A 25,009-nucleotide genomic window follows, 5' to 3' on the forward strand; every position below is an offset into this window, starting at 1 on the left:
TAGGCTGGAGAGAGACCTGAGACAAAGAGATCTGAATTATACGAGAGCCGACCAGGGGAAACACAAATTATGCAGTCAAGTTTCCCACATTTGGGGAAATCGCAGGGGCAGCACACCCAGAGTGCAATGGGTGAGCCTTGCCCTGGGAGAAGCACCATCATGATCATAGTATCTCACCTGGCAGGTAAGTAGGAGTTGGGCTAGAGCTGGGGAGGGTCTCTGCTCGGGCACCCCCCTGTCAAGTGAAGGAGATCCAACTGAGGCAGCACAAGGGAACTCTCAAAAGAAGAACAAGGCTAGAGGAAGATCTGAAACAAAGAAATCTGACTTTTACCAGAGCTGACCAGAGGAAAACACAAACACAGTCCCCCACTACCACAAATAAAGCAGTCGAGTTTCCCACATTTGGGGAAATCACAGGGGTCAGCATACCCAGAATGCAATGAATGAACCTCACCCTGGGAGAATAATCTTCATGACCATGGTATCTCCTATGCAAAATAAGTATGATTTGGGATAGAGCTGGGGTGGGCCGCTGCTCAGGCACATCTCTGTCAAGTTAAGGAGATTCAACTGAGGCAGCACAAGGGAACTCTCATCTGGGGACAACAACTGCAGGGAGAACACATATTTTCAGATGAACATGGGAGGGCAGAAGGCTGCCTAATACTGAAGCACCCCCAAACAACAAACCAAATGCAACAACTAGTGCAAGCATTCCTGGGGGAAGGCCTGCCGCAGATGGATTTGCATATGGTGATGTCATCCAAGCAGTGGGTCAAAGTTGGCTTCAACCCTCGTCTGCATATGAAAACAGAAAAGGGGCGTGCAGGGCATGGTGGCCTTTTGCGGCGCTTGTCTGACCCCTAGTTTGCATTAAACACCTCCACCCTCCTTCGGTGTGGGGCTCATGTTGGCTATGCCCCAGCCCCTGAAGCATTCAAGCTGATTTCTTGCAGCAGCTGGGCACTGTAACAGCTCCAGAGCTGCTCTGTAAGGCAAGTAAAAGGGTGTGGGCCCTGCAGCACTACCTGTAGTTTGCATTGTGCATTGGAAGGCACAAAGTAAGCAGACGGGAGGAGAAGTCAGGATAGTGCACAAGGGTATAGAAGGGAGCGGCTGAAGAAAAGAGAAGTGGAAACAGACAGCAAACTAGGCTGGAGAGAGACCTGAGACAGAGAGATCTGAATTATACGAGAGCCGACCAGGGGAAACACAAATTATGCAGTCAAGTTTCCCACATTTGGGGAAATTGCAGGAGCAGCACACCCAGAGTACAATGGGTGAGCCTTGCCCAGGGAGAAGCACCTTCATGATCATAGTATCTCACCTGGCAGGTAAGTAGGAGTTGGGCTAGAGCTGGGGAGGGTCGCTGCTCGGGTACCCCCCTGTAAAGTGAAGGAGATCCAACTGAGGCAGCACAAGGGAACTCTCGAAAGAAGAACAAGGCTAAAGGAAAATGTGAGACAAAGAAATCTGACTTTTACCAGAGCTGACCAGAGGAAAGCACAAACACAGTCTCCCACTACCACAAATAATGCAGTCAAGTTTCCCACATTTGGGGAAATCACAGGGGTCAGCATACCCAAAATGCAATGAATGAACATCACCCTGGGAGAAAAATCTTCATGACCATGGTATCTCCTATGCAAAATAAGCATGATTTGGAATAGGGCTGGGGAGGGCCGCTGCTCATGCACATCTCTGTCAAGTAAAGGAGATTCAACTGAGGCAGCACAAGGGAACTCTCATCTTGGGTCAACAACTGCAGGGAGAACACATATTTTCAGATGAACATGGGAGGGCAGAAGGCTGCCTAATACTGAAGCACCCCCAAGCAACAAACCAAATGCAACAACTAGTGCAAGCATTCCTGGGGGAAGTTCTGCAGAAGACGGATTTGCATACGGTGATGTCATCCAAGCAGTGGGTCAAAGTTGGCTTCAACCCTCATCTGCATATGAAAAGAGAAAAGGGGCGTGCAGGGCATGGCGGCCTTTTGCGGTGCTTGGATGACCCCTTGTTCGCATTAAACACCTCCACCCTCCTTTGGTGTGGGGCTCATGTTGGCCATGCCCCATCCCCTGAAGCATTCAAGCTGATTTCTTGCAGTAGCTGGGCACTGTAACAGCTCCAGAGCTGCTCTGTAAGGCAAGTAAAAGGGTGTGGGCCCTGCAGCACTACCTGTAGTTTGCATTGTGCATTGGAAGGCACAAAGTAAGCAGACGGGAGGAGAAGTCAGGATAGTGCACAAGGGTATAGAAGGGAGCGGCTGAAGAAAAGAGAAGTGGAAACAGACAGCAAACTAGGCTGGAGAGAGACCTGTGACAAAGAGATCTGAATTATACGAGAGCCGACCAGGGGAAACACAAATTATGCAGTCAAGTTTCCCACATTTGGGGAAATCGCAGGAGCAGCACACCCAGAGTACAATGGGTGAGCCTTGCCCTGGGAGAAGCACCTTCATGATCATAGTATCTCACCTGGCAGGTAAGTAGGAGTTGGGCTAGAGCTGGGGAGGGTCGCTGCTCGGGTACCCCCCTGTAAAGTGAAGGAGATCCAACTGAGGCAGCACAAGGGAACTCTCGAAAGAAGAACAAGGCTAAAGGAAAATCTGAGACAAAGAAATCTGACTTTTACCAGAGCTGACCAGAGGAAAGCACAAACACAGTCTCCCACTACCACAAATAATGCAGTCAAGTTTCCCACATTTGGGGAAATCACAGGGGTCAGCATACCCAAAATGCAATGAATGAACCTCACCCTGGGAGAAAAATCTTCATGACCATGGTATCTCCTATGCAAAATAAGTATGATTTGGAATAGGGCTGGGGAGGGCCGCTGCTCATGCACATCTCTGTCAAGTAAAGGAGATTCAACTGAGGCAGCACAAGGGAACTTTCATCTGGGGACAACAACTGCAGGGAGAACACATATTTTCAGATGAACATGGGAGGGCAGAAGGCTGCCTAATACTGAAGCACCCCCAAACAACAAACCAAATGCAACAACTAGTCCTAGCATTCCTGGGGGAAGTTCTGCAGAAGACGGATTTGCATACGGTGATGTCATCCAAGCAGTGGGTCAAAGTTGGCTTCAACCCTCATCTGCATATGAAAAGAGAAAAGGGGCGTGCAGGGCATGGCGGCCTTTTGCGGTGCTTGGATGACCCCTAGTTCGCATTAAACACCTCCACCCTCCTTTGGTGTGGGGCTCATGTTGGCCATGCCCCATCCCCTGAAGCATTCAAGCTGATTTCTTGCAGCAGCTGGGCACTGTAACAGCTCCAGAGCTGCTCTGTAAGGCAAGTAAAAGGGTGTGGGCCCTGCAGCACTACCTGTAGTTTGCATTGTGCATTGGAAGGCACAAAGTAAGCAGATGGGAGGAGAAGTCAGGATAGTGCACAAGGGTATAGAAGGGAGCGGCTGAAGAAAAGAGAAGTGGAAACAGACAGCAAACTAGGCTGGAGAGAGACCTGAGACAAAGAGATCTGAATTATACGAGAGCCGACCAGGGGAAACACAAATTATGCAGTCAAGTTTCCCACATTTGGGGAAATCGCAGGGGCAGCACACCCAGAGTGCAATGGGTGAGCCTTGCCCTGGGAGAAGCACCTTCATGATCATAGTATCTCACCTGGCAGGTAAGTAGGAGTTGGGCTAGAGCTGGGGAAAGTCGCTGTTCGGGCACCCCCCTGTCAAGTGAAAGAGATCCAACTGAGGCAGCACAAGGGAACTCTCGAAAGAAGAACAAGGCTAGAGGAAGATCTGAGACAAAGAAATCTGACTTTTTCCAGAGCTGACCAGAGGAAAGCACAAACACAGTCCCCCACTACCACAAATAATGCAGTCGAGTTTCCCACATTTGGGGAAATCACAGGGGTCAGCATACCCAAAATGCAATGAATGAACCTCACCCTGGGAGAACAATCTTCATGACCATGGTATCTCCTATGCAAAATAAGTATGATTTGGGATAGGGCTGGGGAGGGCCGCTGCTCATGCACATCTCTGTCAAGTAAAGGAGATTCAACTGAGGCAGCACAAGGAAACTCTCATCTGGGGACAACAACTGCAGGGAGAACACATATTTTCAGATGAACATGGGAGGGCAGAAGGCTGCCTAATACTGAAGCACCCCCAAACAACAAACCAAATGCAACAACTAGTACAAGCATTCCTGGGGGAAGTTCTGCAGAAGACGGAATTGCATACGGTGATGTCATCCAAGCAGTGGGCCAAAGTTGGCTGGAACCCTCATCTGCATATGAAAAGAGAAAAGGGGTATGCAGGGCATGGCGGCCTTTTGCGGCGCTTGGATGACCCTTAGTTCGCATTAAACACCCCCACCCTCCTTCGGTGTGGGGCTCATGTTGGCCATGCCCCATCCCCTGAAGCATTCAAGCTGATTTCTTGCAGCAGCTTGGCACTGTAACAGCTCCAGAGCTGTTCTGTTAGGCAAGTAAAAGGGTGTGGGCCCTGCAGCACTACCTGTAGTTTGCATTGCGCATTGGAAGGCACAAAGTAAGCAGACAGGAGGAGAAGTCAGGATAGTGCACAAGGGTATAAAAGGGAGCGGCTCAAGAAAAGAGAAGTTGAAACAGACAGCAAACTAGGCTGGAGAGAGACCTGAGACAAAGAGATCTGAATTATACGAGACCTGACCAGGGGAAACACAAATTATGCAGTCAAGTTTCCCACATTTGGGGAAATCGCAGGGGCAGCACACCCAGAGTGCAATGGGTGAGCCTTGCCCTGGGAGAAGCACCTTCATGATCATAGTATCTCACCTGGCAGGTAAGTAGGAGTTGGGCTAGAGCTGGGGAGGGTCGCTGCTCGGGCACCCCCCTGTCAAGTGAAGGAGATCCAACTGAGGCAGCACAAGGAAACTCTCGAAAAAAGAACAAGGCTAGAGGAAGATCTGAGACAAAGAAATTTGACTTTTACCAGAGCTGACCAGAGGAAAACACAAACACAGTCCCCCACTACCAACAAATAAAGCTGTCGCGTTTCCCACATTTGGGGAAATCACAGGGGTCAGCATACCCAGAATGCAATGAATGAACCTCACCCTGGGAGAGTAATCTTCATGACCATGGTATCTCCTATGCAAAATAAGTATGATTTGGGATAGGGCTGGGGAGGGCCGCTGCTCATGCACATCTCTGTCAAGTAAAGGAGATTCAACTGAGGCAGCACAAGGGAACTCTCATCTGGGGACAACAACTGCAGGGAGAACACATATTTTCAGATGAACATGGGAGGGCAGAAGGCTGCCTAATACTGAAGCACCCCCAAACAACAAACCAAATGCAACAACTAGTGCAAGCATTCCTGGGGTAAGTTCTGCAGAAGACGGATTTGCATACGGTGATGTCATCCAAGCAGTGGGTCAAAGTTGGCTTCAACCCTCATCTGCATATGAAAAGAGAAAAGGGGCGTGCAGGGCATGGCGGCCTTTTGCGGTGCTTGGATGACCCCTAGTTCGCATTAAACACCCCCACCCTCCTTTGGTGTGGGGCTCATGTTGGCCATGCCCCATCCCCTGAAGCATTCAAGCTGATTTATTGCAGCAGCTGGGCACTGTAACAGCTCCAGAGCTGCTCTGAACGGCAAGTAAAAGGGTGTGGGCCCTGCAGCACTACCTGTAGTTTGCATTGTGCATTGGAAGGCACAAAGTAAGCAGACGGGAGAAGTCAGGATAGTGCGCAAGGGCATAGAAGGGAGCGGCTCAAGAAAAGAGAAGTTGAAACAGACAGCAAACTAGGCTGGAGAGAGACCTGAGACAAAGAGATCTGAATTATACGAGAGCCGACCAGGGGAAACACAAATTATGCAGTCAAGTTTCCCACATTTGGGGAAATCGCAGGAGCAGCACACCCAGAGTGCAATGGGTGAGCCTTGCCCTGGGAGAAGCACCTTCCTGATTATAGTATCTCACCTGGCAGGTAAGTAGGAGTTGGGCTAGAGCTTGGGAGGGTCGCTGCTCGGGCACCCCCCTGTCAAGTGAAGGAGATCCAACTGAGGCAGCACAAGGAAACTCTCGAAAGAAGAACAAGGCTAGAGGAAGATCTGAGACAAAGAAATCTGACTTTTACCAGAGCTGACCAGAGGAAAGCACAAACACAGTCCCCCACTACCACAAATAATGCAGTCGAGTTTCCCAAATTTGGGGAAATCACAGGGGTCAGCATACCCAGAATGCAATGAATGAACCTCACCCTGGGAGAACAATCTTCATGACCATGGTATCTCCTATGCAAAATAAGTATGATTTGGGATAGGGCTGGGGAGGACCGCTGCTCAGGCACATCTCTGTCAAGTAAAGGAGATTCAACTGAGGCAGCACAAGGGAACTCTCATCTGGGGACAACAACTGCAGGGAGAACACATATTTTCAGATGAATATGGGAGGACAGAAGGCTGCCTAATACTGAAGCACCCCCAAACAACAAACCAAATGCAACAACTAGTAAAAGCATTCCTGGGTGAAGGTCTGCAGAAGACGGATTTGCATACGGTGATGTCATCCAAGCAGTGGGCCAAAGTTGGCTGGAACCCTCATCTGCATATGAAAAGAGAAAAGGGTTATGCAGGGCATGGCGGCCTTTTGCGGCGCTTGGATGACCCCTAGTTCGCATTAAACACCTCCACCCTCCTTCGGTGTGGGGCTCATGTTGGCTATGCCCCAGCCCCTGAAGCATTCAAGCTGATTTCTTGCAGCAGCTGGGCACTGTAACAGCTCCAGAGCTGCTCTGTAAGGCAACTAAAAGGGTGTGGGCCCTGCAGCACTACCTGTAGTTCGCATTGTGCGTAGGAAGGCACAAAGTAAGCAGACGGGAGAAGTCAGGATAGTGCGCAAGGGCATAGAAGGGAGCGGCTCAAGAAAAGAGAAGTGGAAACAGACAGCAAACTAGGCTGGAGAGAGACCTGAGACAAAGAGATCTGAATTATACGAGAGCCGACCAGGGGAAACACAAATTATGCAGTCAAGTTTCCCACATTTGGGGAAATCGCAGGGGCAGCACACCCAGAGTGCAATGGGTGAGCCTTGCCCTGGGAGAAGCACCTTCATGATCATAGTATCTCACCTGGCAGGTAAGTAGGAGTTGGGCAAGAACTGGGGAGGGTCGCTGCTCGGGCACCCCCCTGTCAAGTGAAGGAGATCCAACTGAGGCAGCACAAAGGAACTCTCGAAAGAAGAACAAGGCTAGAGGAAGATCTGAGACAAAGAAATCTGACTTTTACCAGAGCTGACCAGAAGAAAGCACAAACACAGTCCCCCCACTACCAACAAATAAAGCAGTCGCGTTTCCCACATTTGGGGAAATCACAGGGGTCAGCATACCCAGAATGCAATGAATGAACCTCACCCTGGGAGAGTAATCTTCATGACCATGGTATCTCCTATGCAAAATAAGTATGATTTGGGATAGGGCTGGGGAGGGCCGCTGCTCATGCACATCTCTGTCAAGTAAAGGAGATTCAACTGAGGCAGCACAAGGGAACTCTCATCTGGGGACAACAACTGCAGGGAGAACACATATTTTCAGATGAACATGGGAGGGCAGAAGGCTGCCTAATACTGAAGCACCCCCAAACAACAAACCAAATGCAACAACTAGTGCAAGCATTCCTGGGGGAAGGCCTGCAGCAGATGGATTTGCATACGGTGATGTCATCCAAGCAGTGGGTCAACGTTGGCTTCAACCCTCGTCTGCATATGAAAAGAGAAAAGGGGCGTGCAGGGCATGGCGGCCTTTTGCGACGCTTGGATGACCCCTAGTTCGCATTAAACACCTCCACCCTCCTTCGGTGTGGGGCTCATGTTGGCTATGCCCCAGCCCCTGAAGCATTCAAGCTGATTTCTTGCAGCAGCTGGGCACTGTAACAGCTCCAGAGCTGCTCTGTACGGCAAGTAAAAGGGTGTGGGCCCTGAAGCACTACCTGTAGTTTGCATTGTGCATTGGAAGGCACAAAGAAAGCAGACAGGAGGAGAAGTCAGGATAGTGCACAAGGGTATAAAAGGGAGGGGCTCATGAAAAAAGAAGTGGAAACAGACAGCAAATTAGGCTGGAGAGAGACCTGAGACAAAGAGATCTGAATTATACGAGAGCCGACCAGGGGAAACACAAATTATGCAGTCAAGCTTCCCACATTTGGGGAAATCAGAGTGCAATGGGTGAGCCTTGCCCTGGGAGAAGCACCTTCATGATCATAGTATCTCACCTGGCAGGTAAGTAGGAGTTGGGCTAGAGCTGGGGAGGGTCGCTGCTCGGGCACCCCCCTGTCAAGTGAAAGAGATCCAACTGAGGCAGCACAAGGGAACTCTCGAAAGAAGAACAAGGCTAGAGGAAGATCTGAGACAAATAAATCTGACTTTTACCAGAGCTGACCAGAGGAAAGCACAAACACAGTCCCCCACTACCACAAATAATGCAGTCGAGTTTCCCACATTTGGGGAAATCACAGGGGTCAGCATACCCAGAATACAATGAATGAACCTCACCCTGGGAGAACAATCTTCATGACCATGGTATCTCCTATGCAAAATAAGTATGATTTGGGATAGGGCTGGGGAGGGCCGCTGCTCAGGCACATCTCTGTCAAGTAAAGGAGATTCAACTGAGGCAGCACAAGGGAACTCTCATCTGGGGACAACAACTGCAGGGAGAACACATATTTTCAGATGAACATGGGAGGGCAGAAGGCTGCTTAATACTGAAGCACCCCCAAACAACAAACCAAATGCAACAACTAGTGCAAGCATTCCTGGGGGAAGGCCTGCAGCAGATGGATTTGCATACGGTGATGTCATCCAAGCAGTGGGTCAAAGTTGGCTTCAACCCTCGTCTGCATATGAAAAGAGAAAAGGGGCGTGCAGGGCATGGCGGCCTTTTGCGGCGCTTGGATGACCCCTAGTTCACATTAAACACCTCCACCCTCCTTCGGTGTGGGGCTCATGTTGGCTATGCCCCAGCCCCTGAAGCATTCAAGCTGATTTCTTGCAGCAGCTGGGCACTGTAACAGCTCATGAGCTGCTCTGTACGGCAAGTAAAAGGGTGTGGGCCCTGCAGCACTACCTGTAGTTTGCATTGTGCATTGGAAGGCACAAAGTAAGCAGACAGGAGGAGAAGTCAGGATAGTGCACAAGGGTATAAAAGGGAGGGGCTCATGAAAAAAGAAGTGGAAACAGACAGCAAACTAGGCTGGAGAGAGACCTGAGACAAAGAGATCTGAATTATACGAGAGCTGACCAGGGGAAACACAAATTATGCAGTCAAGCTTCCCACATTTGGGGAAATCGCAGGGGCACCACACCCAGAGTGCAATGGGTGAGCCTTGCCCTGGGAGAAGCACCTTCATGATCAAAGTATCTCACCTGGCAGGTAAGTAGGAGTTGGGCTAGAGCTGAGGAGGGTCGCTGCTCTGGCACCCCCCTGTCAAGTGAAAGAGATCCAACTGAGGCAGCACAAGGGAACTCTCGAAAGAAGAACAAGGCTAGAGGAAGATCTGAGACAAATAAATCTGACTTTTACCAGAGCTGTCCAGAGGAAAGCACAAACACAGTCCCCCACTACCACAAATAATGCAGTCGAGTTTCCCACATTTGGGGAAATCACAGGGGTCAGCATACCCAGAATGCAATGAATGAACCTCACCCTGGGAGAACAATCTTCATGACCATGGTATCGCCTATGCAAAATAAGTATGATTTTGTATAGGGCTGGGGAGGGCCGCTGCTCAGGCACATCTCTGTCAAGTAAAGGAGATTCAACTGAGGCAGCACAAGGGAACTCTCATCTGGGGACAACAACTGCAGGGAGAACACATATTTCCAGATAAACATGGGAGGGCAGAAGGCTGCCTAATACTGAAGCACCCCCAAACAACAAACCAAATGCAACAACTAGTACAAGCATTCCTGGGGGAAGGCCTGCAGCAGATGGATTTGCATATGGTGATGTCATCCAAGCAGTGGGTCAAAGTTGGCTTCAACCCTCGTCTGCATATGAAAAGAGAAAAGGGGCGTGCAGGGCATGGCGGCCTTTTGCGGCGCTTGGATGACCCCTAGTTCGCATTAAACACCTCCACCCTCCTTCGGTGTGGGGCTCATGTTGGCTATGCCCCAGCCCCTGAAGCATTCAAGCTGATTTCTTGCAGCAGCTGGGCACTGTAACAGCTCCAGAGCTGCTCTGAACGGCAAGTAAAAGGGTGTGGGCCCTGCAGCACTACCTGTAGTTTGCATTGTGCATTGGAAGGCACAAAGTAAGCAGACGGGAGAAGTCAGGATAGTGCGCAAGGGCATAGAAGGGAGCGGCTCAAGAAAAGAGAAGTTGAAACAGACAGCAAACTAGGCTGGAGAGAGACCTGAGACAAAGAGATCTGAATTATATGAGAGCCGACCAGGGGAAACACAAATTATGCAGTCAAGTTTCCCACATTTGGGGAAATCGCAGGAGCAGCACACCCAGAGTGCAATGGGTGAGCCTTGCCCTGGGAGAAGCACCTACATGATCATAGTATCTCACCTGCCAGGTAAGTAGAAGTTGGGCTAGAGCTGGGGAGGGTCGCTGCTCGGGTACCCCCCTGTCAAGTGAAGGAGATCCAACTGAGGCAGCACAAGGGAACTCTCGAAAGAAGAACAAGGCTAGAGGAAGATCTGAGACAAATAAATCTGACTTTTACCAGAGCTGACCAGAGGAAAGCACAAACACAGTCCCCCACTACCACAAATAATGCAGTCGAGTTTCCCACATTTGGGGAAATCACAGGGGTCAGCATACCCAGAATGCAATGAATGAACCTCACCCTGGGAGAACAATCTTCATGACCATGGTATCTCCTATGCAAAATAAGTATGATTTGGGATAGGGCTGGGGAGGGCCGCTGCTCAGGCACATCTCTGTCAAGTAAAGGAGATTCAACTGAGGCAGCACAAGGGAACTCTCATCTGGGGACAACAACTGCAGGGAGAACACAAATTTTCAGATGAACATGGGAGGGCAGAAGGCTGCCTAATAATGAAGCACCCCCAAACAACAAACCAAATGCAACAACTAGTGCAAGCATTCCTGGGGGAAGGCCTGCAGCAGATGGATTTGCATACGGTGATGTCATCCAAGCAGTGGGTCAAACAACAAACCAAATGCAACAACTAGTGCAAGCATTCCTGGGGGAAGGCCTGCAGCAGATGGATTTGCATACGGTGATGTCATCCAAGCAGTGGGTCAAAGTTGGCTTCAACCCTCGTCTGCATATGAAAAGAGAAAAGAGGCGTGTAGGGCATGGCGGCCTTTTGCGGCGCTTGGATGACCCCTAGTTCGCATTAAACACCTCCACCCTCCTTCGGTGTGGGGCTCATGTTGGCTATGCCCCAGCCCCTGAAGCATTCAAGCTGATTTCTTGCAGCAGCTGGGCACTGTAACAGCTCCAGAGCTGCTCTGTACGGCAAGTAAAAGGGTGTGGGCCCTGCAGCACTACCTGTAGTTTGCATTGTGCATTGGAAGGCACAAAGTAAGCAGGCAAGGTCCAGAGAACAGTTAGAGGTCGGAGTAGCACTATCTCAAGTAGTACTACGACAGCACGGATGGATTCTAAATATTCCAAAATCGCAGCTGATTCCGACGACACGTCTGCTGTTCCTAGGGATGATTCTGGACACAGTACAGAAAAAGGTGTTTCTCCCGGAGGAGAAAGCCAAGGAGTTATCCGACATAGTCAGGAACCTCCTAAGACCAGGCCAAGTGTCAGTACAATGCACAATGGTCCTGGGAAAGATGGTGGCTTCTTACGAAGCGATTCCATTCGGCAGATTCCATGCAAGAACTTTTCAGTGGGATCTGCTGGACAAATGGTCCGGATCGCATCTTCAAATGCATCAGCGGATAACCCTGTCTCCAAGGACAAGGATGTCTCTCCTGTGGTGGTTACAGAGTGCTCATCTCCTAGAGGGCCGCAGATTCGGCATTCAGGATTGGGTCCTGGTGACCACGGATGCCAGCCTGAGAGGCTGGGGAGCAGTCACACAGGGAAGAAATTTCCTGGGCTTGTGGTCAAGCATGGAAACGTCACTTCACATAAATATCCTGGAACTAAGGGCCATTTACAATGCCCTAAGTCAGGCAAGACCTCTGCTTCAGGGTCAGCCGGTGTTGATCCAGTCGGACAACATCACGGCAGTCGCCCACGTAAACAGACAGGGCGGCACAAGAAGCAGGAGGGCAATGATGGAAGTGGCAAGGATTCTTCGCTGGGCGGAGAATCATGTGATAGCACTGTCAGCAGTGTTCATTCCGGGAGTGGACAACTGGGAAGCAGACTTCCTCAGCAGACACGATCTTCACCCGGGGGAGTGGGGACTTCACCCAGAAGTCTTCCACATGATTGTGAACCGTTGGGAAAAACCAAAGGGTGGACATGATGGCGTCCCGCCTCAACAAAAAGCTGGACAGATATTGCGTCAGGTCAAGGGACCCTCAGGCAATAGCTGTGGACTCTCTGGTAACACCGTGGGTGTACCAGTCAGTGTATGTGTTCCCTCCTCTTCCTCTCATACCAAAAGTACTGAGAATCATAAGAAGGAGAGGAGTAAAGACTATACTCGTGGCTCCGGATTGGCCAAGAAGGACTTGGTACCCGGAAATTCAAGAGATGCTCACGGAAGACCCGTGGCCTCTACCTCTAAGAAAGGACCTGCTCCAGCAGGGACCATGTCTGTTCCAAGACTTACCGCGGCTGCGTTTGACGGCATGGCGGTTGAACGCCGGATCCTGAAGGAAAAAGGCATTCCGGATGAAGTCATCCCTACCCTGATCAAAGCCAGGAAGGATGTAACCATACAACATTATCACCGTATTTGGCGTAAATATGTTGCGTGGTGCGAGGCCAGGAAGGCCCCTACAGAGGAATTTCAACTGGGTCGTTTCCTGCATTTCCTGCAAACAGGACTGTCTATGGGCCTCAAATTAGGGTCCATTAAGGTTCAAATTTCGGCCCTGTCAATATTCTTCCAAAAAGAACTGGCTTCTGTTCCTGAAGTTCAGACGTTTGTCAAGGGAGTACTGCATATACAGCCTCCTTTTGTGCCTCCAGTGGCACCTTGGGATCTCAATGTAGTTTTGGGATTCCTAAAATCACATTGGTTTGAACCACTCACCACTGTGGACTTAAAATATCTCACATGGAAAGTGGTAATGCTGTTAGCCCTGGCTTCAGCCAGGCGTGTCTCAGAATTGACCAAAACAAAAAACTGCAACAAACGAGCGCCTAATCATCAAAATAAAAAGTGAAAACCAATACGTGTTTCATAGAATTAAATAATCACAATTTTATGTTCCTGATAGTCTGCGCTTGCCGGAATACTATGTGTAGTATTGTGGTGATAGCATAGAAAAAGAACAAACGGCTGCGCTGAATATCAGGAACGAAACATGATGTACAGAGAGCCAACGTAAAAAATAACAATGTTTATTAATAAAACATATAAAAAGATTAATTGTCAAATAACCGGTGAAAAATATATACAAATATATATAAGAACAGTCACTAGACGTGAACTAGTGGTATATTGTAATGACTCAGCTTATTGGGGTGAAAAGTTCCGTGATTCACTTGTTAGATAGTTGATAAATACCAGGTGTGTTGGTAGGATCCTAATGAATAAAAAAGTCCCTCAGTTGAAATTGATATTCAATACCTTTCCAAAATGGGCTGGTAAGAGCCGAGCGTCCTCGGCTTCAATGTCCTGCAATGCCCATATACGCTGTGCAGCGGAAAGGAATGGACCGTCTCTCTCACAACCCGGTCGTGGCGGCGTGTGCGCTGAAGCCGCTGATGTCGGATGCTGTAGAAGGAGGGTGCAGCGGGGACCAAGGAACACCTGGAAGATTTCACCTGAGCTGAGTGTGGATAGGGGCGGGTCCTGACGCGTTTCGTCACGTTCACGTGACTTTCTCAAAGGTAGAATGTTCTTATATATATTTATATATATTTTTCACCGGTTATTTGACAATTAATCTTTTTATATGTTTTATTAATAAACATTGTTATTTTTTACGTTGGCTCTCGCGTCTCAGAATTGGCGGCTTTATCCTATAAAAGCCCTTACCTAATTTTTCATATGTGGTGCCTGCGGCTACTAGGGACTTGGAGGATTCCAAGTTGCTGGACGTAGTCAGGGCCCTGAAAATATATGTTTCCAGGACGGCTGGAGTCAGAAAATCTGATTCGCTGTTTATCCTGTATGCACCCAGCAAGCTGGGTGCTCCTGCTTCTAAGCAGACGATTGCTCGTTGGATTTGTAGTACAATTCAGCTTGCACATTCTGTGGCAGGCCTGCCACAGCCAAAATCTGTAAAAGCCCATTCCACACGGAAAGTGGGCTCATCTTGGGCGGCTGCCCGAGGGGTCTCGGCTTTACAACTTTGCCGAGCAGCTACTTGGTCAGGGGAAAACATGTTTGCTAAATTCTACAAATTTGATACCCTGGCTGAGGAGGACCTGGAGTTCTCTCATTCGGTGCTGCAGAGTCATCCGCACTCTCCCACCCGGTTGGGAGCTTTGGTATAATCCCCATGGTCCTTTCGGAGTCCCCAGCATCCACTAGGACGTTAGAGAAAATAAGAATTTACTTACCGATAATTCTATTTCTCATAGTCCATAGTGGATGCTGGGCGCCCATCCCAAGTGCGGATTGTCTGCATTACTTGTACATAGTTATTGTTACAAAAATCGGGTTATTGTTGTTGTGAGCCATCTTTTCAGAGGCTCCTTCTGTTATCATGCTGTTAACTGGGTTCAGATCACAAGTTGTACGGTGTGATTGGTGTGGCTGGTATGAGTCTTACCCGGGATTCAAAATCCTTCCTTATTGTGTACGCTCGTCCGGGCACAGTATCCTAACTGAGGCTTGGAGGAGGGTCATAGGGGGAGGAGCCAGTGCACACCAGCTAGTCCTAAAGCTTTTACTTTGTGCCCAGTCTCCTGCGGAGCCGCTATTCCCCATGGTCCTTTCGGAGTCCCCAGCATCCACTACGGACTATGAGAAATAGAATTATCGGTAAGTAAATTCTTATTTTCTGGACTGTGTCCAGGATCATCCTTAGGAATAGAAGACGTGTCGTCGGAATCAGCTGCGATTTTGGAATATTAAGAATCCAACCGTGCTGCCGCAACACTACTTGAGATAGTGCTACCCCGACTACCAACTGTTCCCTGGATCTTGCCCTTATCCGGAGATCGTCCAAGTAAGGGATAATTAAAACTCCCTTCCTTCGAAGGAGTATCATCATTTCGGCCATTACTTTGGTAAAGACCCGGGGTGCCGTGGACAAACCAAACGGCAGCGTCTGAAACTGATAGTGACAGTTCTGTACCACAAACCTGAGGTACCCTTGGTGAGAAGGGTAATTTGGGACATGGAGATAAGCATCCTTGATGTCCAGAGACACCATATAATCCCCTTCTTCCCGGTTTGCCATCACCGCTCTGAGTGACTCCATCTTGAATTTGAACCTTTGTATGTAAGTGTTCAAGGATTTCAGATTTAAATTAGGTCTCACCGAGCCGTCCGGCTTCGGTACCACAAACAGCGTGGAATAATACCCCTTTCCCTGTTGTAGGAGGGGTACCTTGATTATCACCTGCTGGGAATACAGCTTGTGAATGGCTTCCCATACCGCCTCCCTGTCGGAGGGAGACGTCGGTAAAGCAGACTTTAGGAAAACGGCGAAGGGGAGACGTCTCGAATTCCAATTTGTACCCCTGAGATACCACCTGAAGGATCCAGGGGTCCACCTGTGAGTGAGCCCACTGCACGCTGAAATTTATGAGACGGGCCCCCACCGTTTCTGTTCCTGGGAACTGGCTGTTTGCTGCAGCCTTTTTCCTCTCCCTCTGCCACGGGGCAGAAATGAGGAGCCTTTTGCCCGCTTGCCCTTATGGGGCCCAAAGGACTGCGCCTGATAATACGGCGTCTTCTTATGTTGAGAGGCTACCTGGGGTAAAAATGTGGATTTCCCAGCCGTTGCCGTGGCCACCAGGTCTGTTAGACCTACCCCAAATAACTCCTCCCTTTTATAAGGCGATACTTCCATATGCCTTTTGGAATCAGCATCACCTGACCACTGTCTTGTCCATAACCCTCTTCTGGCAGAAATGGACAGCGCACTTACTCTTGATGCCAGTCGGCAAATATCCCTCTGTGCATCACGCATATATAGAAAGCATCTTTTAAATGCTCTATAGTCAGTAATATACTGTCCCTATCTAGGGTATCAATATTGTCAGTCAGGGAATCCGACCAAGCCATCCCAGCACTGCACATCCAGGCTGAGGCGATTGCTGGTCGCAGTATCACACCCGTGTGAGTGTATATACATTTTAGGATATTTTACTGCTTTCTGTCAGCAGGTTCCTTAAGGGCGGCCGTATCCGGGGACGGTAGTGCCACCTGTTTAGACAAGCGTGTGAGCGCTTTATTCACCCTAGGGGGTGTTTCCCAATGTGCCCTATCCTCTGGCGGGAAGGGGTATGATGCTAATAACTTTTTAGGAATTAACAGTTTTTATCGGGGGAAACCCACGCATCATCACACACTTCATTTAATTCCTCAGATGCAGGAAAAACTACAGGCAGTTTTTTCTCACCCAACATAATACCCTTTTTAGTGGTACTGGTATTATCAGAAATGTGTAAAAACATTTTCCATAGCCTCAATCATGTAACGTGTGGCCCTACTGGAAGTCACATTCGTCTCTTAATCGTCGACACTGGAATCAGTATCCGTGTCGGCGTCTGTATCTGCCATCTGCGGTAACGGGCGTTTTAGAGCCCCTGATGGCTTTTGAGACACCTGGACAGGCACAGGCTGAGTAGCCGGCTGTCTCATGTCATCAATCTTTTGTAAAGAGCTGACACTGTCACGTAATTCCTTCCATAAGCTCAGCCACTCAGGTGTCGACTCCCTAGGGGGTGACAACTCCATTACAGGCAATTGCTCCGCCTCCACACCATTTTCCTCCTCATACATGTCGACACAATCGTACCGACACACACACACACAGGGAATGCTCTGATAGAGGACAGGACCCCACTAGCCCTTTGGGGAGACAGAGGGAGAGTATGCCAGCACACACCAGAGCGCTATATATATATATATATATATACAGGGATAACCTTATATAAGTGTTTTTCCCCTTATAGCTGCTGTATTGTTATACTACGCCTAATTAGTGCCCCCCTCTCTCTTTTAACCCCTTTCTGTAGTGTAGTAACTGCAGGGGAGAGCCAGGGAGTTTCCCTCCAACGGAGCTGTGAGAGAAAATGGCGCCAGTGTGCTGAGGAGATAGGCTCCGCCCCCTTCTCGGCGGCCTTTTCTCCCGTTTTTCTGTGGAATCTGCCAGGGGTTAAAATTCATCCATATAGCCCTGGGGGCTATATGTGATGTATTTTCGCCAGCCAAGGTGTTTCTATTGCTGCTCAGGGTGCCCCCCCCTAGCGCCCTGCACCCTCAGTGACCGAAGTGTGAAGTGTGCTGAGGAGCAATGGCGCACAGCTGCAGTGCTGTGCGCTACCTTGGTGAAGACAGGATGTCTTCTGCCGCCGATTTTCCGGACCTCTTCTTGCTTCTGGCTCTGTAAGGGGGCCGGCGGCGCGGCTCTGGGACCGAGCTCCGAGGCTGGGCCTGTGTTCGGTCCCTCTGGAGCTAATGGTATCCAGTAGCCTAAGAAGCCCAATCCACTCTGCACGCAGGTGAGTTCGCTTCTTCTCCCCTTAGTCCCTCGATGCAGTGAGCCTGTTGCCAGCAGGTCTCACTGAAAATAAAAAACCTAAAACTAAACTTTCACTAAGAAGCTCAGGAGAGCCCCTAGTGTGCACCCTTCTCGGCCGGGCACAAAAATCTAACTGAGGCTTGGAGGATTGTCATAGGGGGAGGAGCCAGTGCACACCAGGTAGTCCTAAAGCTTTACTTTTGTGCCCAGTATCCTGCGGAGCCGCTAATCCCCATGGTCCTTACGGAGTTCCCAGCATCCACTAGGACGTCAGAGAAACACTGATAGAGTACATTATATTTATGAATTAATTGCTTCCAGATTCTGCAGCAGCATCATCAGCACCACCAGTGTTACTCACAGTCACTTCACACTGACTGCTGCACAACACATCACTTAATTTCCGGGCCGCCCGCCACCTGGTGAAGAGACATGGGAGATGAAGGACCAGCAGTGCCACGTTGAGCGGAAGTATTGTGAATTAGTTACCCACACACTCCTTGTGACACCTGCTCCCCGTCTGCCCTCCCACCCGCCGCCTGCCGTCCGGAACCCGCACTGACAAGTAAGTCTCAGCAGAATGTGTCTGCCAGCAGCTCCCAGTCCCTCCTAGAGGAACACTGCCAGTGGTGTGGCGGCCGCGGCACACTAGGACTGAGAGACCGCAGCAGGAGGAAAGCACAGGTGGGCGGGAGGAGAGCATGGGCGGACATCACCACGTCACATTGCAAGGTGACGCCAGTCCCCCCAGTGAGGCCGCCGACGAATGCACTCAGCATAGTATTAGCAGCAGGCAGAGGGGGGTCGGGTGCAGCGGTGGTGGGAGGTACGGAAATGAGCTGCAGGCTAGGCTCCACCGATCACACAGTCAGCGATCACTGTGCTACAGCAAGCGTGGCGTGCAGCGGTGCTGGACATTAGGGAGTGCCTGTGCGCACCAGGCACCCCTTGTACGCACGCCTATGCGCTACCACCCCCCATATGCCACACTACATCACTATGCTACAGCCCTCCCATATGCTGCACTTCATAATTACACTATACCCCCCATACAACATACTACATCACCACACTACACTACTCACAATAAAATTAAAACATCCCAGTTCCTCATTCTTAATGAGCTCACGTGAGTTCTCTCCCCAACGGAGCTCCAGACCAAGTAACAATGAAGACACCAGCAGCGTGTAGGGGGCAGGCCTGGTCCACTTGTCAGGAGAGAGCAGTCACAGGAGGGTAAGAAGGGGGCGGGGCCTAGTCCTACAGACGGGAGAGAGCACAGACAGGAGAGAGCAAGGTACAGGGGTAGAAGGGGACGGAGCCTATTCTTACAGGCTTTCAAAATTCGACTTTAAAATTCGACATTTGACAAATTCGACTTTTCTGCAATGGTACAAATGCGGCAATTCGACAAAAGTATATTCAATTGAAGTTTGTAAATTCGACAACAGTGCTTTTAAACAGTAAATTCGTCATTTTCAATCCGCCACACTTTGCTGGCGGAATCTAATAAAAAAAATTTAAAAACATGTTTTTTTTTTGCAGTTTTTTTTTTTTTGGTAATAGCATATCTATTTATATTAGAAGGGATTAGGTACTTGGTTTGTCTTTTTTGGAGGCACAAGTATTATTTATATATTTTTTAAAATATTATTTATTTTTTAAATGGAATGTGAAAAACCCGGAAAAAAAATTGCGTGGGTCCCCCCTCCAAAGCATAACCAGCCTCGGGCTCTTCGAGCCGGTCCTGGTTCTAAAAATCCGGGGGAAAAACGGACAGGGGATCCCCCGTATTTTTAAAACCAGCACCGGGCTCTGCGCCTGGTGCTGGTGCAAAAAATACGGGGGACAAAAAGAGTAGGGGTCCCCCGTATTTTTTACACCAGCATCGGGCTCCACTAGCTGGACAGATAATGCCACAGCCGGGGGTCACTTTTATACAGTGCCCTGCGGCCGTGGCATTAAATATCCAACTAGTCACCCCTGGCCGGGGTACCCTGGGGGAGTGGGGACCCCTTCAATCAAGGGGTCCCCCCCCCCAGCCACCTAAGGGCCAGGGGTGAAGCCCGAGGCTGTCCCCCCCATCCAAGGGCTGCGGATGGGAGGCTGATAGCCTTGAGAAAAGTTAAAGAATATTGTTTTTTCTAGTAGTACTACAAGTCCCAGCAAGCCTCCCCCGCAAGCTGGTACTTGGAGAACCACAAGTACCAGCATGCAGGAGAAAAACGGGCCCGCTGGTACCTGTAGTTCTACTGGGGAAAAAATACCCAAATAAAAACAGGACACAGACACCGTGAAAGTATAACTTTATTTCCCACCTGCCGACACACACATACTTACCTATGTTGACATGAAGCAGTCGGTCCTCTTCTCCAAGTAGAATCCACGGGTACCTGAAAATAAAAGATAATTATACTCACCTGATCCAGGTTCCAGATTAAATCCACGTACTTGGCAAAACAACAAACCGAACACCCGGACCAGACGGACTGAAAGGGGTCCCATGTTTACACATGGGATCCCTTTCCACGAATGCAGACATCCGAATCTCGCGAGAATCCGACAGCGGGATGATGACGTTCGTGCGCGCTCAGGCTAGCCGAGCAAGGCGGGAAGGTTCGAACCTGCCTCGGACCCGTGTAAAATGGGTGAAGTTCGGGGGGTTCGGATTCCGACGAACCGAACCCACTCATCACTAGTATGTACGTGAGTGTCAGGTGCCGTGCGCGTACATACGTGTCAGTGCCGTGCGTGTACGTACGTGTGTGTGTCAAGTGTCGTACGTGTACGTGTGTGTGTGTGTGTGTGTCAGGTGGCGCGTACCTACATGTGTGTATGTCAGGTGCTGTGCATGTGTGTACGTACAGGCGTGTGTCAGGTGCCGCGCGTGTACGTACGTGTGTGTGTGTGTGTGTGCCAGGAGCCGCGCGTGTACATGCGTGTGGGTGTCAGGAGCCGTGCGTATACGTACATACGTGTAGGTGTCACGGTGCCGTGCGTATACGTATATACGTGTGTGTGTCAGGAGCCGCGCGTGTTCGTACATGTGTGTGTGTGTGTGTCAGGAGCCACGCGTGTGTGTGTGTCAGGAGCCACGCGTGTTCGTACATGTGTGTCAGGTGCCGCACGTGTATGTGTGTGTGTGTGTTAAATTCCGCGTGTGTACGTACGTATGTGTGTGCCTGGAGCCGCGCGTGTACATACATGTGTGTGTGTGTCAGGTGCTGTACGTGTATGTGTGTGTCTCAGGTGCTGCACGTGTATATGTGTGTATCTCAGGTGCTGCATTTGTATGCGTCAGCTGCCACGTGGGTGTCAGGTGTTGAGCGTGTATGTGTTTGTGTCGCATCTGTATGTGTGTGACTGTCAGGTGCTGCACGTGTATGTGTGTGTCAGGTGCTGCATGTATATATGTGTGTGTTAGGTGCTGTTCATGTATGTGGGAGTGGCAGGTGCTACATGTGTATATATGTGTGAGTGGCAGGTGCTGCGTGTGTATACGAGTGTGTGTGAGGTGCTGCGAGTGTATGTGTGTGTTAGGTGCTCTGAGTGTATATGATTGTGTGTCAGGTGCTGTGCGTGTGTGCGTTAAATGCCACATGTATGTATGTGTGTCAGGTGCTGCGTGTGTGTGTGGGTGTGTCAGGTGCTGCATGTCTGTGTGTGTGGGTGTGTCAGGTGCTGCATGTGTGTGTGTGTGTGTGTGTGTCTGTCAGGTGCTGCATGTGTGTGTCAGGTGCTGCATGTCTGCGTGTGTGTGTCAGGCGCTGCATGTCTGTGTCAGGTGCTGCATGTGTGTGTGTCAGGTGCTGTGTGTGTGTGTGTGTCAGGTGCTGCGTATGTGTGTGTGTGTCAGGTGCTGCGTGTCTGTGTCAGGTGCTGCGTGTCTGCGTGTGTGTGTCAGGTGCTGCGTGTCTGCGTGTGTGTGTCAGGTGCTGCATGTCTGCGTGTGTGTGTCAGGTGCTGCGTGTGTGTGTGTGTGTGTGTGTGTCAGGTGCTGCGTGTCTGCGTGTGTGTGTCAGGTGCTGCGTGTCTGTGTGTGTGTGTCAGGCGCTGCATGTCTGTGTGTCAGGTGCTGCGTGTGTGTGTGTGTGTCAGGTGCTGTGTGTGTGTGTCAGGTGCTGCGTGCCGTGTGCGTGTGTCAGGTGCGTGAGTGTGCGTGTGTCAGGTGCGTGAGTGTGTGTGTGTCAGGTGCGTGAGTGTGTGTGTGTGTGTCAGGTGCGTGAGTGTGTGTGTCAGGTGCGTGAGTGTGTGTGTGTCAGGCGCTGCGTGTCTGTGTGTGTCAGGCGCTGCGTGTCTGTGTGTGTCAGGCGCTGCGTGTGAGTGTGTGCGTGTGTGTCAGGTCCGTGTGAGTGTCAGGTGCTGCGTCTGTGTGTGTGTGTCAGGTGCTGCGTGTGTGCGTGTGTGTCAGGCGCTGCGTGTGCGTGTGTCAGGCGCTGCAGGGAGGGCGGGGGGGGGGACACACAGCAGGGAGGGCGGGGGGAGAACGGACACACAGCAGAGAGGAGGAGGGGGGGTGGACAGACACAGCGGGAGGAGGGGGGGTGGCCTGACACAGCGGGAGGAGGGGGGGTGGCCGGACACAGCGGGAGGAGGGGGGGTGGCCGGACACAGCGGGAGGGGGAGGGTGGCCGGACACAGCGGGAGGGGGGGGTGGACGGACACAGCGGGAGGGGGGGTGGCCGGACACAGCGGGAGGGGGGGGTGGCTGGACACAGCAGGAGGAGGGGAGGGTGGCCGGACACAGCGGGAGGAGGGGAGGGTGGCCGGACACAGCGGGAGGGGGGGGTGGCCAGACACAGCGGGAGTGGGGGGGGGTGGCCGGTCACAGCGGGAGGGGGGGGTGGCCGGACACAGCGGGAGGGGGGGGGGTGGACGGACACAGCGAGAGGGGGGGGTGGCCGGACACAGCGGGAGGGGGGGTGGCCGGACACAGCGGGAGGAGGGGAGGGTGGCCGGACACACAGCAGGGAGGGCACGGGGGGGAACACACTGCAGGGAGGAGGGGGGGACACACAGCAGGGAGGGCAAGGGGGGGGGGCGACGGACACACAGCAGGGGGGGGAGACGGACACACAGCAGGGAGGGCGAGAGGGGGAAGGGGGGGTGACTGGTGACCATAGAGACCTTGATAAATACCGCATACTGCAGGTAGGGAGGGCCGGACACAGCGGGAGGAGGAGGAGGGAGGAGTGGCCGGACACAGCTGCCCGAGACGCCTCCTACTGCCAGCCGCACCACAGACGCGGGGAGGAGACGCAGGCAGCCACCAGGGAAGGTCCGGCGGGCGGCCGGGCACACAGCGGGCAAGCGGGCGGGCGAGCGGGCGAGCGGGCGGGCGGGCGGGCGGGAGGGGAGGGTGGCCGGGCGGGCGGGAAGGGAGGGTGGCCGGACACGCGGGGGAGAAGTGGAAGCTGGGTACACAGCGGTGGGCTGCCTGACAGAACTCACCCAGTGCTACGCAGCTCCGGCGATCTCCTCCCGCTTCATGGACCTCAATGAACTCACACGCCGGGAACCGCTGGCTGTCCTCCTGCAGCTCCACGTGACTCCTTCCCGCTCTGTCTCCTCGTGCCCAACTGCCAGAGCTACTCTCTGTACACCCCCTGCTGGCGGTCACTGCGCAGGCGCAACAAATTGAAATGCCCTATCTCTATAATGGGGCATATTTCTCTTAATTAAAAAAACCCTATAACTTTCTGAAAAACCACAACCCCAAAAGGCACTACACTGGGGCATACTCTATCTAGTAAAACAAACCCCAAGTCTTAATTCGTCCTCTATCCTGAGTTATGCCTTCCCAAAAAAATCTTCATTCACTCTATAGGAAAACGTTGTCAAAAAGCCACAGAGGGAGTGGCAGAAAAAAACTGACAGTTGGAACTTTAGCTTACTCCCAATTCCTCATTTTTTATTATTTTGCCCTGAAATTTGGCCTGCAGCAGCGGGTGACGATTCTACGCGTCCATGCCAAATTTCAGCTCAGTACGTCCTATCAGTTTTGAGGTGTAGCCCCTCAAACACCATGCCCCCATCTCAGAAGTTCCCTATGGGAGAATTCCGTTTGTTCGATTCAGCCTTAATATAAGGGCACGACCGTGCCCTTATAATTGACAGTATTGTTTTCTTTCAAAAATCCACTTAATTTTCTTTACCCGATTATTAAAATGGTAATTGACAAAAACAAACTACATTGTCACCAGAAGAGCAATACAAAATGTACTAGTGATATATTAAAATCATCTTTCCAGCTTGAATTTCAATGATGCATTGGCGCAACGATTTTGTGAGAAACATCTTCACCCTTAAATAAAGATTTTCTTAATTCCTTACCTGTGTGCTAATTAGATATCACCTTGTTTTCACATTAAACAGACTTCCACATGAGAAAACAGCAAAGATGCAGTGGCGTTAATGTTTCCTGGTGTCAACCTGTATTATTTCCGTAGACATTGAAATGAGGATGCATCTTGCTGCCTTTCCAATGAAGCAAGTTTAATTTAGTAATAGGTGAAAAACCATCCCTACAAAGATGTTAATCAGATACTTGGCTTTGTGGACACTTTTCAGAGAACAAATTAGTTAGCATAAAAATAAAGCCAGAAAATGAAGAGCTGTTTAATCACTCAATTGGATTTTTCTGCCAGCATTTTTCTTTTTCTCTGCAACCCACTGCTAAATTGTGCTTCCTAGCTGTTTTTTTATAAAATCACTGAATCAAATCTAACTCTGATTACATCAGAGAAGGCCAGGTACCCTACACCATAAGAGGGGGTTTGCAATTTTGACTTGTCTACTTAAATATCACCAAAATCTGATCACAAGGTCAATTACGTCCCTGGGTGGGATTGAACCACCAACCTTTTGATTAATAGCTGAACACACTAACCGATTGCGCCACAGAGACACTTTGCAAAAAGTATATACTGACAAAGACTAATAAGCATTCATCTAGAACGTTTCCTAGAAAAACTTTAAAAAGTCAATAATCTGGAGAGTGTTTGTAAGATGTTTCTTCCAGCAACCAATGAAGAAACACATTGGTACTTTCGCATGATGAGTGAGTGCTTCAGGATCTCTTGCACTTACATGTGCAGCAGAGTACTGCAATGGAAGCATGCTGGGTCCATAACCCAGAGGTAGGCAGATTGAAACTATCCTTTGCTATATGCATTTTTTTGTTGTTCATTAAAGTAATCCAAAACTGGGATTGATATTTTAGCTTTTATTTTTACT

At 50.4% G+C, this 25,009-nt stretch overlaps 18 non-coding genes and 1 pseudogene across 18 annotated transcripts; all 19 read right to left on the reverse strand.

The window, feature by feature from the left end:
- Positions 1–29: 29 nt before the first annotated feature.
- On the reverse strand, positions 30–192 carry LOC135013504 (U1 spliceosomal RNA). Its single transcript, XR_010212177.1, has one exon. It is a non-coding gene; the product is annotated as a U1 spliceosomal RNA (small nuclear RNA).
- Positions 193–344: 152 nt separating this feature from the next.
- On the reverse strand, positions 345–508 carry LOC135013375 (U1 spliceosomal RNA). Its single transcript, XR_010212053.1, has one exon. It is a non-coding gene; the product is annotated as a U1 spliceosomal RNA (small nuclear RNA).
- A 674-nt stretch (positions 509–1,182) lies between these two features.
- LOC135013487 (U1 spliceosomal RNA) lies at positions 1,183–1,345 on the reverse strand. Its single transcript, XR_010212160.1, has one exon. It is a non-coding gene; the product is annotated as a U1 spliceosomal RNA (small nuclear RNA).
- A 152-nt stretch (positions 1,346–1,497) lies between these two features.
- On the reverse strand, positions 1,498–1,661 carry LOC135013429 (U1 spliceosomal RNA). Its single transcript, XR_010212104.1, has one exon. It is a non-coding gene; the product is annotated as a U1 spliceosomal RNA (small nuclear RNA).
- Positions 1,662–2,335: 674 nt separating this feature from the next.
- Positions 2,336–2,498, reverse strand: LOC135013523 (U1 spliceosomal RNA). The gene has a single exon (XR_010212193.1). It is a non-coding gene; the product is annotated as a U1 spliceosomal RNA (small nuclear RNA).
- Positions 2,499–2,650: 152 nt separating this feature from the next.
- Positions 2,651–2,814, reverse strand: LOC135013403 (U1 spliceosomal RNA). Its single transcript, XR_010212079.1, has one exon. It is a non-coding gene; the product is annotated as a U1 spliceosomal RNA (small nuclear RNA).
- A 674-nt stretch (positions 2,815–3,488) lies between these two features.
- On the reverse strand, positions 3,489–3,651 carry LOC135013470 (U1 spliceosomal RNA). Its single transcript, XR_010212143.1, has one exon. It is a non-coding gene; the product is annotated as a U1 spliceosomal RNA (small nuclear RNA).
- A 152-nt stretch (positions 3,652–3,803) lies between these two features.
- LOC135013341 (U1 spliceosomal RNA) lies at positions 3,804–3,967 on the reverse strand. Its single transcript, XR_010212020.1, has one exon. It is a non-coding gene; the product is annotated as a U1 spliceosomal RNA (small nuclear RNA).
- A 674-nt stretch (positions 3,968–4,641) lies between these two features.
- On the reverse strand, positions 4,642–4,804 carry LOC135013480 (U1 spliceosomal RNA). The gene has a single exon (XR_010212153.1). It is a non-coding gene; the product is annotated as a U1 spliceosomal RNA (small nuclear RNA).
- Positions 4,805–4,956: 152 nt separating this feature from the next.
- LOC135013558 (U1 spliceosomal RNA) lies at positions 4,957–5,121 on the reverse strand. Its single transcript, XR_010212223.1, has one exon. It is a non-coding gene; the product is annotated as a U1 spliceosomal RNA (small nuclear RNA).
- A 671-nt stretch (positions 5,122–5,792) lies between these two features.
- LOC135013540 (U1 spliceosomal RNA) lies at positions 5,793–5,955 on the reverse strand. The gene has a single exon (XR_010212210.1). It is a non-coding gene; the product is annotated as a U1 spliceosomal RNA (small nuclear RNA).
- Positions 5,956–6,107: 152 nt separating this feature from the next.
- On the reverse strand, positions 6,108–6,271 carry LOC135013662 (U1 spliceosomal RNA). Its single transcript, XR_010212313.1, has one exon. It is a non-coding gene; the product is annotated as a U1 spliceosomal RNA (small nuclear RNA).
- A 671-nt stretch (positions 6,272–6,942) lies between these two features.
- LOC135013472 (U1 spliceosomal RNA) lies at positions 6,943–7,105 on the reverse strand. Its single transcript, XR_010212145.1, has one exon. It is a non-coding gene; the product is annotated as a U1 spliceosomal RNA (small nuclear RNA).
- Positions 7,106–7,257: 152 nt separating this feature from the next.
- LOC135013461 (U1 spliceosomal RNA) lies at positions 7,258–7,423 on the reverse strand. Its single transcript, XR_010212133.1, has one exon. It is a non-coding gene; the product is annotated as a U1 spliceosomal RNA (small nuclear RNA).
- Positions 7,424–8,395: 972 nt separating this feature from the next.
- LOC135013668 (U1 spliceosomal RNA) lies at positions 8,396–8,559 on the reverse strand. The gene has a single exon (XR_010212319.1). It is a non-coding gene; the product is annotated as a U1 spliceosomal RNA (small nuclear RNA).
- Positions 8,560–9,233: 674 nt separating this feature from the next.
- Positions 9,234–9,396, reverse strand: LOC135013590 (U1 spliceosomal RNA). Its single transcript, XR_010212251.1, has one exon. It is a non-coding gene; the product is annotated as a U1 spliceosomal RNA (small nuclear RNA).
- A 152-nt stretch (positions 9,397–9,548) lies between these two features.
- LOC135013344 (U1 spliceosomal RNA) lies at positions 9,549–9,712 on the reverse strand. The gene has a single exon (XR_010212024.1). It is a non-coding gene; the product is annotated as a U1 spliceosomal RNA (small nuclear RNA).
- Positions 9,713–10,404: 692 nt separating this feature from the next.
- Positions 10,405–10,546, reverse strand: LOC135013445 (U1 spliceosomal RNA; annotated as a pseudogene).
- A 152-nt stretch (positions 10,547–10,698) lies between these two features.
- LOC135013460 (U1 spliceosomal RNA) lies at positions 10,699–10,862 on the reverse strand. Its single transcript, XR_010212132.1, has one exon. It is a non-coding gene; the product is annotated as a U1 spliceosomal RNA (small nuclear RNA).
- Between the last annotated feature and the right edge of the window lie 14,147 nt (positions 10,863–25,009).

This window comes from Pseudophryne corroboree, unplaced genomic scaffold, assembly GCF_028390025.1.
Source record: "Pseudophryne corroboree isolate aPseCor3 unplaced genomic scaffold, aPseCor3.hap2 scaffold_271, whole genome shotgun sequence".
Lineage (NCBI taxonomy): Eukaryota > Metazoa > Chordata > Amphibia > Anura > Myobatrachidae > Pseudophryne > Pseudophryne corroboree.